This window comes from Microtus pennsylvanicus, chromosome 3 (assembly GCF_037038515.1).
Source record: "Microtus pennsylvanicus isolate mMicPen1 chromosome 3, mMicPen1.hap1, whole genome shotgun sequence".
Lineage (NCBI taxonomy): Eukaryota > Metazoa > Chordata > Mammalia > Rodentia > Cricetidae > Microtus > Microtus pennsylvanicus.
Window position 1 is genome coordinate 85,364,245 of NC_134581.1, and position 12,498 is coordinate 85,376,742.

Sequence of the window (12,498 nt, forward strand, 5' to 3'; positions counted from 1 at the left end):
GTTAAAGGACTTCAAAGCCTGGTCTTTTTCCATAGTACCCAGAACACCAGCCCCGTCCTTCCCCTGCCCTCATCATCTGCTTTTACTCTGAGGAAAACTGTCTGTGTGTGTGTCTCTGTGTGTATGTTTGTGTGCAAGTGTGTCTTTGTGTGTGTGTGCATGTGTATCTGTGTATGTGTGTGTCTGTGTGTATGTCTCTGTGTGTATGTGTGTGTGCAAGTGTGTCTTTGTGTGTGTGTGCATGTGTATCTGTGTATGTGTGTGTCTGTGTGTGTGTCTCTGTGTGTGTATCTGTGTATGTGTGCGGGCCTGTGTGTGTGCATGTGTGTGTCTGTGCATGCGTATCTGTGTATATCTGTGTCTATGTGTGTCTGTGTGTATCTGTGTTTGTGTGCGTGCTTCTGTGTGTGTGTATAAGTCTGTGTATGTGTCTGTGTGAGTGTCTGTGTGTGTGTCTGTGTTCAGACAAACTGATACAGGAAGGGAAGGGCTCAATTTTCCTACCTCACTCTGCACATCCCTTCTAGGAGGCCTTTGCTTGACCCCACTGCACCACCCCTCTCCAGCCCAACCTTTCACACATTTCCTTCTACCTTTAACTCCCAAGTTCTTCCTAGGAATTCCAAAGAGCTCTCCCTATGGATATATAGACTTCCTTATGAGGCCTGATCCAAGAACATTTAAGGCCATGTGTCCACTTAGAGCTGACTTATGTCCTGGGAAGGGCAGAAATGACCTGGGTGTGGGGAGAGGCTTCTCCCAGTGACTCCCAGATAAGAGCTGACAGCCAGTAGCAGGTGTGGAGCTCTGAGCAAACCTCTATTCACATCTGTGGGATTCTTGGACTACACATTTCTCTACCTTGTTCCTGCTTGGAGACTTAGGGAACAAAGATGGTTCTCAACTTACTAAAGTTTGCTTTAAGGGAAAAGGGGAAAAGAATTGTAATGGCATGCGAAGACTTACAAAGAGTAAAAACAAGCAACCTTAGTGTGTCAGGGCAGTGCACACTGAGTAGAAACCATAATTAGAGTTTTGCATTTTGCCCCTTACCAGCCCAGTGGTGTGCAGGATGATTATCTTGTGATGCTGGCAAAGGGGAGGCACCGGAACCCCGCCAGCCCGACGATCACAGGATGGACATTGTTGCCTGCCCAGCAGTAGACGGGGTTGTTAAGATAGGATGCTCAGCTCTTAGAGCATGGATATCAGCTGCATTTTAGAGTTGTAGTATTGTCAGCTCATGAGACTGTTTTGGGACCCAGTCCCATTGTAAGTCAGGGTACCTCCGTTTGAGCTAGAGAGGATCATTCACTGAGGTAGCAACGCTACTTTGAAGGAGGCAACTTAGTAATGGGCACTGTCTGGAGTATTGGTGCCTGTACCACCCAGGCTACGAAAGTTTGTCCAAGGTCTAGCTGCCTGGCTGTGTCAGCTGGAACCAGCCCTGAGCCCGGGCACTGACAATCAGATGTCAGAGGTATTGCACTTGCAGAGAGGAAAGAGTGGGGTGACCCCCCCCCCAGCATTGCCCCATCCCTCCCTCACCTGGTAGTGGCTGTCTTCTGAGGTGTGGGTGTGAATATGGTCCTGGGGTCATGATCCCAGGCAGGGGACCTGGACACTCGTCATCAGTGAACAAGAGTGTACTGGAGCAGGAGCACAGAGAGTGCCTTCAGAATGGAAGGAAAGCCCTCCCAGAAGCTGCAGAATTGCTCCAGGATCTTCTAAAATCTAACCCAGTGGTGTCATTCCTTCACTAATACCCTGCTGTGACTTTCTATGACATCTAGACAACTCTTGCTCATTGGGTGGCCCGTGCAGGGTCTTAGAGCCCCTGGCACACGTGGCATCCTTGAGTTGGCTCTCTCTAATCACCAGCAGTCATGTTGGACTTGTTTCTGTTCTCTCCGCCTCACAAATGCGGAGTCATTGTGTTTTTCTCAGTCCAGAACCTTCTGTCCCTATCCCTTATACAGCTCAGGTTAAAGCCAGCTTCTGAGAGGGATAGTCCTAACCAGACTGTAGAGGACCTGCCCAGGTATACATCACTGCCTTTGGTTAGAGGCTTCATAATATGAGTCATCATTACATTACCTTCATAATGTCTCTGTTTGCCATATGTCTGTCTCTACTTATGTGTCAGATCTATACGTGTGGGCCTGTCATCTTGTTTATAGCTCTTGGTGGCACGGAAGACAGTGCCATGGGTGTAGGAGGCTGTGGTCCGAATGGGCTGCTGTTTCTGCTGTGCACCTAACTTTACTGTCTTTCTCCCCTAAGACAAGGTTTCCCTATGTAGACCTGCCTAGCCTGGAACTCTGTAGACCATGCTAGCCTTGAACTCAGAGATCCATCTGCCTTTGCCTCCCGAATGCTGGGATCAACGGCGTGTAGCACCACCACCTGGCCCTTGTTGTATTCTTGAAGCCTAGGGATATTGCAGTATCGCAGTGGGACAGGAGTGTTGTTCTAGACTAGCTCTTCTGAGGAGTAGGTAAGGGAGGCATTGCTCATGGCTCTCCTGTGGCCATATGGGACTGCTCTGTAGGTGATTGCACTCGGGGTTCTAGCCAGCAGCCCTAGAGTCAGAGTCATCGAGCTGGTCAACAGGTGCAGCAGTCAGTTCCTTAGAAACCACCAATCGATGGTATTTGTCTTTTGAGCATCACTTCCTCAGGCTCTAATAAGAATGTTAAGAGCTATTGCTCAATCTCTACCCACAACGTTGACTTGGTTTTCAGTTCCACTTAAGAGGCCCTGTTTCCCTTACCCGTCCATTACTGTGCGCCTCAGACCTTTGTCAGGATGAGTGAAAAAGCGGTGCCCCAAGCATGCTGGAGTTGGAGCTTTCCCTCGGGTGCTGGGGCTCCATCTCAGAGCCTTGTGTGTGCTAGACAAGGGCTCTGCCCACGCTGGGGTTTTACACGCAGATAAGCATCTTCTCATATGTACCATTTGTATTCTTCACAGTAGCTGTATAGTCACACCCTAGTTCTGCTTTAAATTTTTTTTTTGTTTTATTTTTTGAGGTAGGGTCTCATGTAGCTCAGGCTACCCTCAAAATCACTATGGAGCCAAAAATCGCCCTGAACATCTGATCTGCTTTTAATTCTCATGTGCTGAGAGCTGAGAGGACAGGGATGAAGCATCATATCTGGTACATACAGTGATGAGGATTGAGCATGGGACCTTGCGCGTGCTAGGCAGACATTCTTCTTACTGAGCCACATCTCCAGTCCTTTAAAAACATAACAGGCTGGTGTTAATCATCCAGATCATCAAGTTAGTAAAAGTGAACATTTCCCCATGTTATGTTACACTTTCTTCTCCCTTTAAGACACAAAAGGGTGGAGGATTAAGGTTGTAGCTCAGTGGTAGAACACTTACTAGGTTAGAGGAGAACGTAGGTTCGATTCCTCTATAGTGCCAGCAAAGGAAGAAATACAAGGGTGAGGCGGGTGTGTGTGTGTGTGTGTGTGTGTGTGTGTGTCCAGGACTGGAAGTCTGTCCTAGGCTACACCAGCTCCCATCCAAGAAGGTGGAGGAAATGGGGTGAGGGAGAGGATGAGAGTCCAACTCCTCATTAGGTATGATCCCAGCATAGAAGGAAGGAAGGAAGGAAGGAAGGAAGGAAGGAAGGAAGGAAGGAAGGAAGGAAGGAAGGAAGGAAGGAAGGGAAAGGGGACAGGTCATGACACGTGTAAACCTAAAGATGTGCGCTCACAGTCTATTCTGTTCTTCTCATACGCCCAGGATTTAATTTTCACTTAAAGTTGGGTATACCTCTGTTTTGTTCTTTTACCACATGTGTATAATTTAAACACACATGATAGAGCAGTATTGTTTTCTGATCCATACTTTATCTGTTTGTAACACATAAAAGTTAAATTTGAGCCTTTAATCCCAGCACTTGGGAGACAGAGGCAGATGGACCTCTGAGTTCAAGGCAGCCTGGTCTACAGAGTGAGTCCCAAGGCAGACAGAGAAACCCTGTCTTGAAAACTATTTAAAAAAAATTAAACTTGTAGTTTTATGTTTATCTAAATCGATCCATATGGTTTGATTACTTCAGTTAAAGGAGTTCTCAGTTGTGTAACTAGACCAGAGTTTACTTAGCCAGTTCCCTGCCTGGTACTAGTTCTCTGTTCTGCTGTTATGGCAGTGTTGAATAAGTGCTCTCAATGGAAGGATCTATGTGAAAGGGAGGTTACTCTGGGGTGTACCCGGAAATGGAATTCTGGATTTGAAGGTGTGCATGGCTTCAGGTTTCAGCATCGCTCACACTGTGCAGTGCTCTGCTAAGCCTTCCTATAGGTTTGCATCTCACTACCAGCCAACGATGTGTTTGTGTGACCAAAGATACTGGGATTGCATCTGCATGCGTGGTCACCAACCACCAGCATGCTTTCAGGCCTAGTAGGTATTCATCCTTACTCCCCTGATCCCTCTCACCCTCTCTCTTTTTCAAAATACATGTTCTAACTCTGTAGCCCAGGCTGGCCTTGAACTTGGGTCTTCTGCGTCAACCAAGTGCTAGAATTATAGACTAGAATTATAAGCATGTACTATCAAACCTGACTTCCTGATTTATCATGGCAAAGTACATAATCATAACATCATACTTTCTATTTTCATTTAAAGACTTTGAAGTGTGTGTGTTCATGTGGAGTTCAAATGACTCCTTGGGTCACCTTCAGGAACACTGTCTACCATTTTTTTCATTTTTATTTTTGAGATAGGATTTTTCATTATTCTGGAACTCAGCCAGTTCGTGCTTGGCTGGGTGTTTACTAGCATGTCCACAAGTTAATTTGCTTTGTTAGGTTTATCCAGATTGAGCCATGATCTTTACCTGACTATTTGGGATTTGAACTCAGGTTACTTAGGTTCTTTTGTTTCAGGGCAGGTACTTTATGGATTGAGCCACCCCCTTAACTCCTTTCTTAACATAGTTCAAGGGCATTAAGGACATTCACAGTTTTCCAGCCGTCACCACCATCAAACTGAAGAACTCTTCATTTTGTGAAGTAGAGATTTGGAACCCCCTGGACAACTCATTTCCTGCTCCCCACCAACTGCTTCTCTACTTTCCGTTTCTGTGCTTTGACCACGGAGTGCCTCCTTTAGGTGGAATCCTAGAGTGTTATCTTTCTGACTGCATTATCTCACTTAGCATATTGTCCTCAGCGTTCATCCACTGTGCAGCAAGTGCTGGAATTTTCTTGTGTGGCTGCACAAGGCTGCATGATACATGGGTACGAAATGTTGCTGATCACCTCACTTTTCGAGACACTTGGACTGTCCCCACATTCTGGGTCTTGTGACTGACCAGTTCTGTTGTAAACGTGGGTATATATGTATCTCTTGGAGGTCATGGTTTCACTTTCTTTGGGTACATACTCAGAAGTGGAATTGTTGGATCTGATTTTGCCCTTTGTTTTTCTTTGGTTTGTTGTTGTTTTTTTTTCCAATTTGCGTGATTAGTGATACTTGTAGATCACATATCTTGTGTGTGACTCATTTGGCGTCAGGATCTTGCGCACTGTGCACCACCTGAGGCAGGCAGTGGCTTTGGAAAGGTCTCTTCTGGACAGACAGCTGCCTAGAGAGATACTTTGCTCAGGAGCCCCGAGTGCTGCCTGGAGACAGAGATCACAACTTCCTCTGGCTACCTTCTTCCTGCCCGCTCCACCCCACCAATGTTCCTGTGAATCTAGGCCAATAGGTAGCTGTGCTCAGAGCTGGGTGGAGTCTGGGTGATGGTATTTCTACCATCTCCCCAGGCAATTGTAATCTTGTGCTGTAGATTCATTCAGGAAGGAGCCAGCCACTGAGGACAGGTGAGCACAGTGTGGGAGTGGGGAGGAGCTGTGACTGAGCTCCTTCCCTTGGCCGGAGTGGCGCAGACGTGGAGTGGAGAGGGGCTGGTGTAGCCGTGCCAAGTGCTTGCTCCGTATGGGGCCAGCCCTGAAGCTGTGGGCTTTAAGTGGTGTGATTTGTCTTTAGTTTGTGACACCTCTGGGAACTTGGTACTCTCATTTTGTTGTTTTTGGTTTTTATGTAAGATGTTTTTGTTTGTGTTTTGTTTCATTTTGAGACAAAGTCACACTACATAGCCCTGACTGTCCTGAAACTTACTATGTAGGCCAGGCTGGCCTTGAACTCTTAGAGATCTGCCTGCCTCTGCCCGCCACCCCCCGCAAGTACTGGGATTAAAAGTGTACTACCTCACCACTGGCTTTTTTTGTGGGGAGAGGGACAGGCTCTTACTGTGTATCTCTGGCTTGTCATTGTCTCCTGAATGCCAGAGTTAAAGGTATACACTTGAACCTGGCATCCCTGTTTTCAGAGGAGGAATCTGAAGCTGAGTTTTCAGTTGGTGGCTGTAGAGGCTGAGGTGAACTTTGGGGTTCTCAGAGTTCATACGTAGCCCTTTCATCTACAGCCAGTGCTTTGAGCTTCCCGTCAGCTGGTCCTGGTATCCTGTGCCAAACTGTTCGTCCTGAGGAACGTGTGAGGAGGAAAGAGAATAGGGTGCTATTGGGCTCTAATCTTTCCCAGGCCGCCCAGAGTTTGCTGGTTTTGGCTGCTGGTTTCTTTCAGCACTCTGGAACTAGAGGGGGTGGAGTTGAGGGGAAGATGGCAGCTGCCTTATCTGCAGAAACCGCAGGTGCCTGGGAAAGGTGTTCTTCTGAAAGAAGCCTTTTGGCCGATAGTAGTCTTCCCGCTGGCCCTGTGAGTTGCCTGTGTGAGACTAGCAAGCTCAGCGCCTTGGGTGGCACAAAAGAGGGTCTGGAATTTTCTAACTTGATGAAACTTTCTGCTCTTAGTGGTTTGTTTTTGTTTATTTGCTTGAATGAACAAATGATAATAATTTAGGCATTTGTTTATTTTAAAATATGCCGATTACTTACCGTATACCTGATGTTTGGTGTTTGGGAGACTGGTCTAGTGGACATTAGAGATAGCATGGTATAGCTGCCACAATGAAACTGAAACAAGCCAATGTGATAAAGTCGAATGTGGGAGTGAGGAGGCTTCTGGCAGCTGGGTAGCTAGGAGGATGCTGTGGCAGGAAAGAGAGAGTAGGGAGGGGAGTCTGGTTTTTGGTCCTAACCACTGCTTCCAGGTCCCACACTGTTGACCTGGTCCTAACACAAACCCAAGCATGAAGCTGCTGGCTTTGGCTCCTGCCTATGCTTCTGCCCAGCCTTCATTCTTCTGTGTGCAGGTTGGGTGGGAGGCATGCAGCCAAAGTTCTTCTCCTTGGGGAAGGAAGATGTGTACAGTGAGAGTAATTAGATGTGCATAGTGCGAGGACCGTGAATTCCTGTTTAATTCTCCTGCCTGCGCTTTCTCTAAGTGCTAAGGTTACAGGTGTATGCCACCATCCTGGGCCTAGACCGCTAACACCAGCGTGGAGGAAGCTGAGGCAGAAGGGTCTAAACTCATGGACATCTTGATAAGACCCCGTCTCAAGAACAGCCCAGCATTTTCAAAACGATTTTTACTCAGAGATGGAGAAATGACTCAGTGGTTAAGAGCCCTTGCTGTTTTTCCAGGGAACTTAGGTTCTATTCCCAGAACCCACACGGCAGCTCACACATGTCTGTAACTGCAGTTACAGAGGTTCTGATACCCAGCTCTGGCCTCTGCAGGTGCCAAGCATCCACATGCTACACAGCCACACGTGTGAAACAGTCCAGCACATAAAACTAAAACACTAAAAAAAGAGTTAAGGATGGGCATGGTATCACACACCTTTAATCCCAGGACTCAAAAGGCAGAGGCAGGGGGATCTCTGTGAGTTCAGCCCTGCATAGTCTCCATCGTGAACTTCCCCAGGCCAGCCAAGGCTGCAGAGTGAGAGCCTGTCTCCAAAAAAGACCTTAAAGGTATTTGTACTTACCTTTCCCTCCTGTTTTCCGTGCTTCAGTTTTGGGGGTCACTTCTTAGAATAGCAGATGGCATCCCGCTGTTGTGTGCTTCTAATGGCCATCCCTGTGCCTCACTTGGGATCATGTCGACATGTTTATGACCGTGAGGAGATTGTGAAGGGACTCCACCTTCTTCATAGATCAGGGACCCAAGGCTTAGGGAAGCTAATTCATCTCCAAGTCACACATCTTGCTGGTGGCAGAGGAAAAGATCAGTCCCAGTGGCCTGCCCCCAAAACAGATTCTCTCCAGATAGCTCCATCTGACCCAAACATGACTGACAGGCTGGGTTCTGGGAAAGTTTGCAGAAAGTAGCTGAAGGGGCAAGGTGCCAAGTGAGAAAGAGATTGAGTGGGGACAGAGAAGAGCCTATGAGACAAGGCAGCAATGTCACCTTGAATCGGCCCCAAGAGGAGAAGTCAGAGGCAGGGGGAGTGGTCTTCCTGACTCTGATGTGTTTAAGACATTGGGAATCCCATGCACCTTGGCTGTACATCAGAATAGTCAATGACAATGGCACCCCTTCCCAGATATTAATTACATTATTAATTAATTATAAATATTATAGTCTCAATGTGTAATTACTATAGTTAGGGGATAGTTTACTTTTTAAAAATTAGTATGAGCCGGGTGGTGGTGGCGCACGCCTTTAATCCCAGCACTTGGGAGGCAGAGGCAGGCAGATCTCTGTGAGTTCGAGACCAGCCTGGTCTACAGAGCTAGTTCCAGGACAGGCTCCAAAGCCACAGAGAAACCCTGTCTCGAAAAAAAACCAAAAAAAAAATAAATAAATAAAAATTAGTATGTTTGTGGAGTCAGCATATGTTTCTGCTTAGAACCCCCGTCAGTGTAGACTGGCCACATAAGTACTTTAAATATTTTTTTTTTATTTTCATATGTGTTTGTATATGTGTGTGTGTGTACGTGTATGTGTGTGTGTGCATGTGCGTGCATTCATGGAAGTCAGAGGACAGCTTATTTTAAGAGTTGATTTTTTTCCTTCTAGTATATGGTCCTGGGGATCAAGTTCATGTTATCAGGCTTGGTGACAAACACCTTTACCCATTGAGCCATCTTGTGACCTGACACAAATATTTTAAACTAGCTGGGATGGTGGTATTGTTTGACCAGACCAGGGCTACTATAATCCACTGCTTTCAGATAAGACATCTGGGGGCCAAAGGAAAGAGGTCCTGGCTGTGCTGGTGGTGAACCAGCCCCAGATTCCAGTGTTGTTAGCCTCCTGGGTGGGCAGTATTGGAAGAGAGCTGTCCTCCAGAGGCCCTGGCTGGGAGGAACCTGGGATAGGTCACTATTAGCAACCATTTCTTCTTTATTTATCCTGGCCCTGACCTGGCCTCCAGACTGGTCACTTAGTCATGTGGACTTCAGCTTTCTAACTCTGAGAATTTATGGATTTTGGCCTTTGCTCCTCTGGGCAAACACCAGAAGGATAATTTTCAGGAGGCTCCCTGTGATGTCTTGTGACAAGGCATCAGATGATGGCCTGACACTGTTGCAGGCACCAGGGAGAGTCTTGTGATTACATTGGGAAGGTTGTCTGCCTCCTCTTCATTTGTGCTTGAATGGCTTGCAGGATGCCCCACCTTCCGCAGGTGGCCCTAAGCTTTTGGTCAGTTTCTCTGTCCTCTGCAGTCTCTCAGTGGCCTGGAAGAACAGTCTCACCTCAGGCTGCCTGTGGTCACACTAGACAGGGATGGGGACTGACATCCAGCCAGGACATTGCTGGGGGCTGTGCTGGAAGTGACTAAGGGACTTGACCGATTGCTACTATTTTTTCCCATTCTTGTACCACCTACATTATGACAATGATTCCTGATGAATACATCCATTTGTTTTTTTTAAATATATATTTTTACATATTTATTTATTTATTTCTATTTTATGTGCACATTTGTCCATGTGAGGATGTCAGATCCCCTGGAATTGGGATTATAGACAGTTGTGAGCTGCCATGTGGGTGCTGGGAATTGAACCCGGGTCCTCTGGGAGAATAGCCAGTGCTCTTAGCTACCAATCCATCTCTTCAGCTCCCATTTTTTTTTAAGATTTAATTTTTCTATTATGTATGCAGGGTTCTGTCTGCATGTTTACCTACATGCCAGAGTAAGGCATCATATCTCATTATAGATGGTTGTGAGCTGCCATGTGGTTGCTGGGATTTGAACTCAGGACCTCTGAAGAGCAGTCAGTGCTCTTAACCTCTGAGCCATTTCTCCAGCCCCCAGACCCATTTGTTAATCTAACAGATTTGTTTTGAGAGCTGTGTGCCAGGCACAGTTCTAATTATTGGTGGTGCAGCAGCAGGCAGAACAATTTAAAACAAATCTTTGCAGACAGGCAAGCATTGGCTCTGTGCGGATTGCTGCTGGGAAGTGTAGAAAGGTGAATGAAGAGTTAGATGCATAGATATTCAAGCCTGTGTCTAAGACAAAAGCCTTCCTACCTGGCATGCAGCAAGATCAGAGGCTGAAGGAAGGTGTGTGCCTAGCTTCCTTCACCAAGGCATGGAGGCAGGACACACGAGAGAGTTAGGTGATGAAGAAGAGAGGAACATTGTCATGTGGGTCCCAGAAGCTCAGTAGAAGTAGGTCAGTGGATTTTTGCTGGTGTGGGAAGAAGGTAAGGCCATCAAATGGGGAGCATCGTATAGCAGAACCAGAGTATTGACCCTTTACTGAGAAGAGCCTGTGAGGTTGCATTAATCACATTATATTCAGTCCGGCTTGAATCTCCTTGGGTTACTGGCAACAATATAAGCTAAGAGAAGTTACTGCGAGTTAGCAGATGCAATGAAGGTTCACCTTGATGTCAGTGCAGGGAAGGTGGGAAAGATCCTAATGGAGTTTAGCAGTTACAGTCCAGATACGCTGCTGAGTGTCCATGGTGCACAAGATGCTGCAACAGCAAGTTGCCTGGCTCCTAAAACCAACAGTGCCCGGGTTGAGAGAGCCAGATCCTGCCTTTGGTAACCATGAATTTCAGTTATCAGTAAGAGACATAGAACATCTTTCACAGACACACGGTGGCCTGCGTCTATAATCCAGCACTCTGGGGCAGTCAGAAGGATCAGGAGTTCCAGGCCAACCTAGTCCTCATAGTGAGTTTAAAGTCAGCCACAGCAGAAGAGTGAGACTTGATTTTATTTTCAGTTTTAAATTTTTGTTTAATTTCTTAAAAATTAGTCCTTTGAGAATTTTATACAATGTGTTTTGATCATTTTCACCTCTCAACTCTTCCTAGATCCACCCCTCGTTCCCTATACCAAACTTTGTGTCATTAAAACAAATCCATCAGATTCAATTTGTGGTCTTCATATAGTCTTGGCTGTGTGGCCTTCCACTGGGATGCAGTCGACTTACAGGAGCTACAGAGAGAAAGGAAACGGATTCTTCCTCTCCTAGTAGCTGTCAGTGGCCAGCTCCATGGCTAGGAGTGGGACTCCATGCCCATCTCCACGCTTCTTACCGAAATTTGGTCTGGGTTGATCATGCACAAGGCTTATGCATGCTGACACAATCTCTCTAAGGTTATTGCACAACTTGCCTGATGTGTCCTGAAGACATCTTGTCATTCACTTTCTTTGCCTCTTATATACCCTTTCTTATACCCACTCTTCTGCAATAATCTCTGGTCCTCGGTAGGAGGGCATGTGATACAGATGTTCCATTTAGGGTTGAGCGTTCTGCAACCCTGTACAGTCACTGTGTTAATCACTGTCTACTGTAAGATTCTCTGACGAGGCCAGCTTTACAAATCAAGGTCTATGGATGTATTTCAGTGATAAAATTCTTGCTTAGTTTGAACCCCAGAAACACACATACACACGAGTATTTTATTACCACTTTTTTTTTTTTTGGTAAAACATCTGCTCTATAATAGCTGTGATAATATGGTCCAGAAACACAAAGAAATCCCTGATCAGAAGTTATTATTTCATGGGCAATATATAAAAGCTTATAATTCTATAATATGAAATTACACTTTGGGATTTCTAAGTCTCCAATTTCAGAGGCCAAAAGATATTGAGCAAGACATACAATCACTATCTAACATAAACCAGTAACTATAAGCCATAAGATTCTATGATCTGTTTAGAGCTTGAATCAGTGTATAAACTGTAGTTTGTGGGGGAAAAGCATGAGTTATTCAGAAATACCGGAAAAGATTCATAAGAACAGGGCCATTTGAGCTGGGTGCCCCAGGAATGGAATTGTCCAGCCACCCAGGTTAGAGAGGGGTGAGGGTGCTGTCTTAGTACTTATATGCCCCTGTAATAGCACACTCTAGATGGAGTCATTAATGATGGGCTGAAGTTGTTTGGCTCATGGCTGCCTCATCCCATGGTAGAAGGTGGAAAGGCAAATGTGTGGGGGTAGCGAGGACTCTTTCTCTTCTGTTCTCACAGAGAGGCGTCCCTTCCCTCCAAAACTCTGTCCATGAGGGAGGGGCTCTCAGGACCTACACACATCTTAAGGGTCCCACCTCCCAATTTGAATTTTAAAATTCCAAAGTCTGGAGTCTCTGGAATCGAATG

General features: G+C 46.2%; 1 protein-coding gene across 3 annotated transcripts in view; it reads left to right on the plus strand.

Moving 5' to 3' along the window:
- St3gal4 (ST3 beta-galactoside alpha-2,3-sialyltransferase 4) overlaps positions 1-12,498 on the plus strand; it is a 39,465-nt gene that overhangs the window by 11,088 nt on the left and 15,879 nt on the right. Inside the window, exon 1 of one of the 3 annotated variants that reach the window (XM_075966405.1) lies at positions 5,809-5,843. The exons of the other annotated variants lie outside the window; for them this stretch is intronic. The gene's annotated coding sequence lies outside the window, so the exon portion shown is untranslated. Of the gene's footprint in view, positions 1-5,808; positions 5,844-12,498 lie in introns of those variants that run through there. 3 annotated transcript variants of the gene reach the window in all.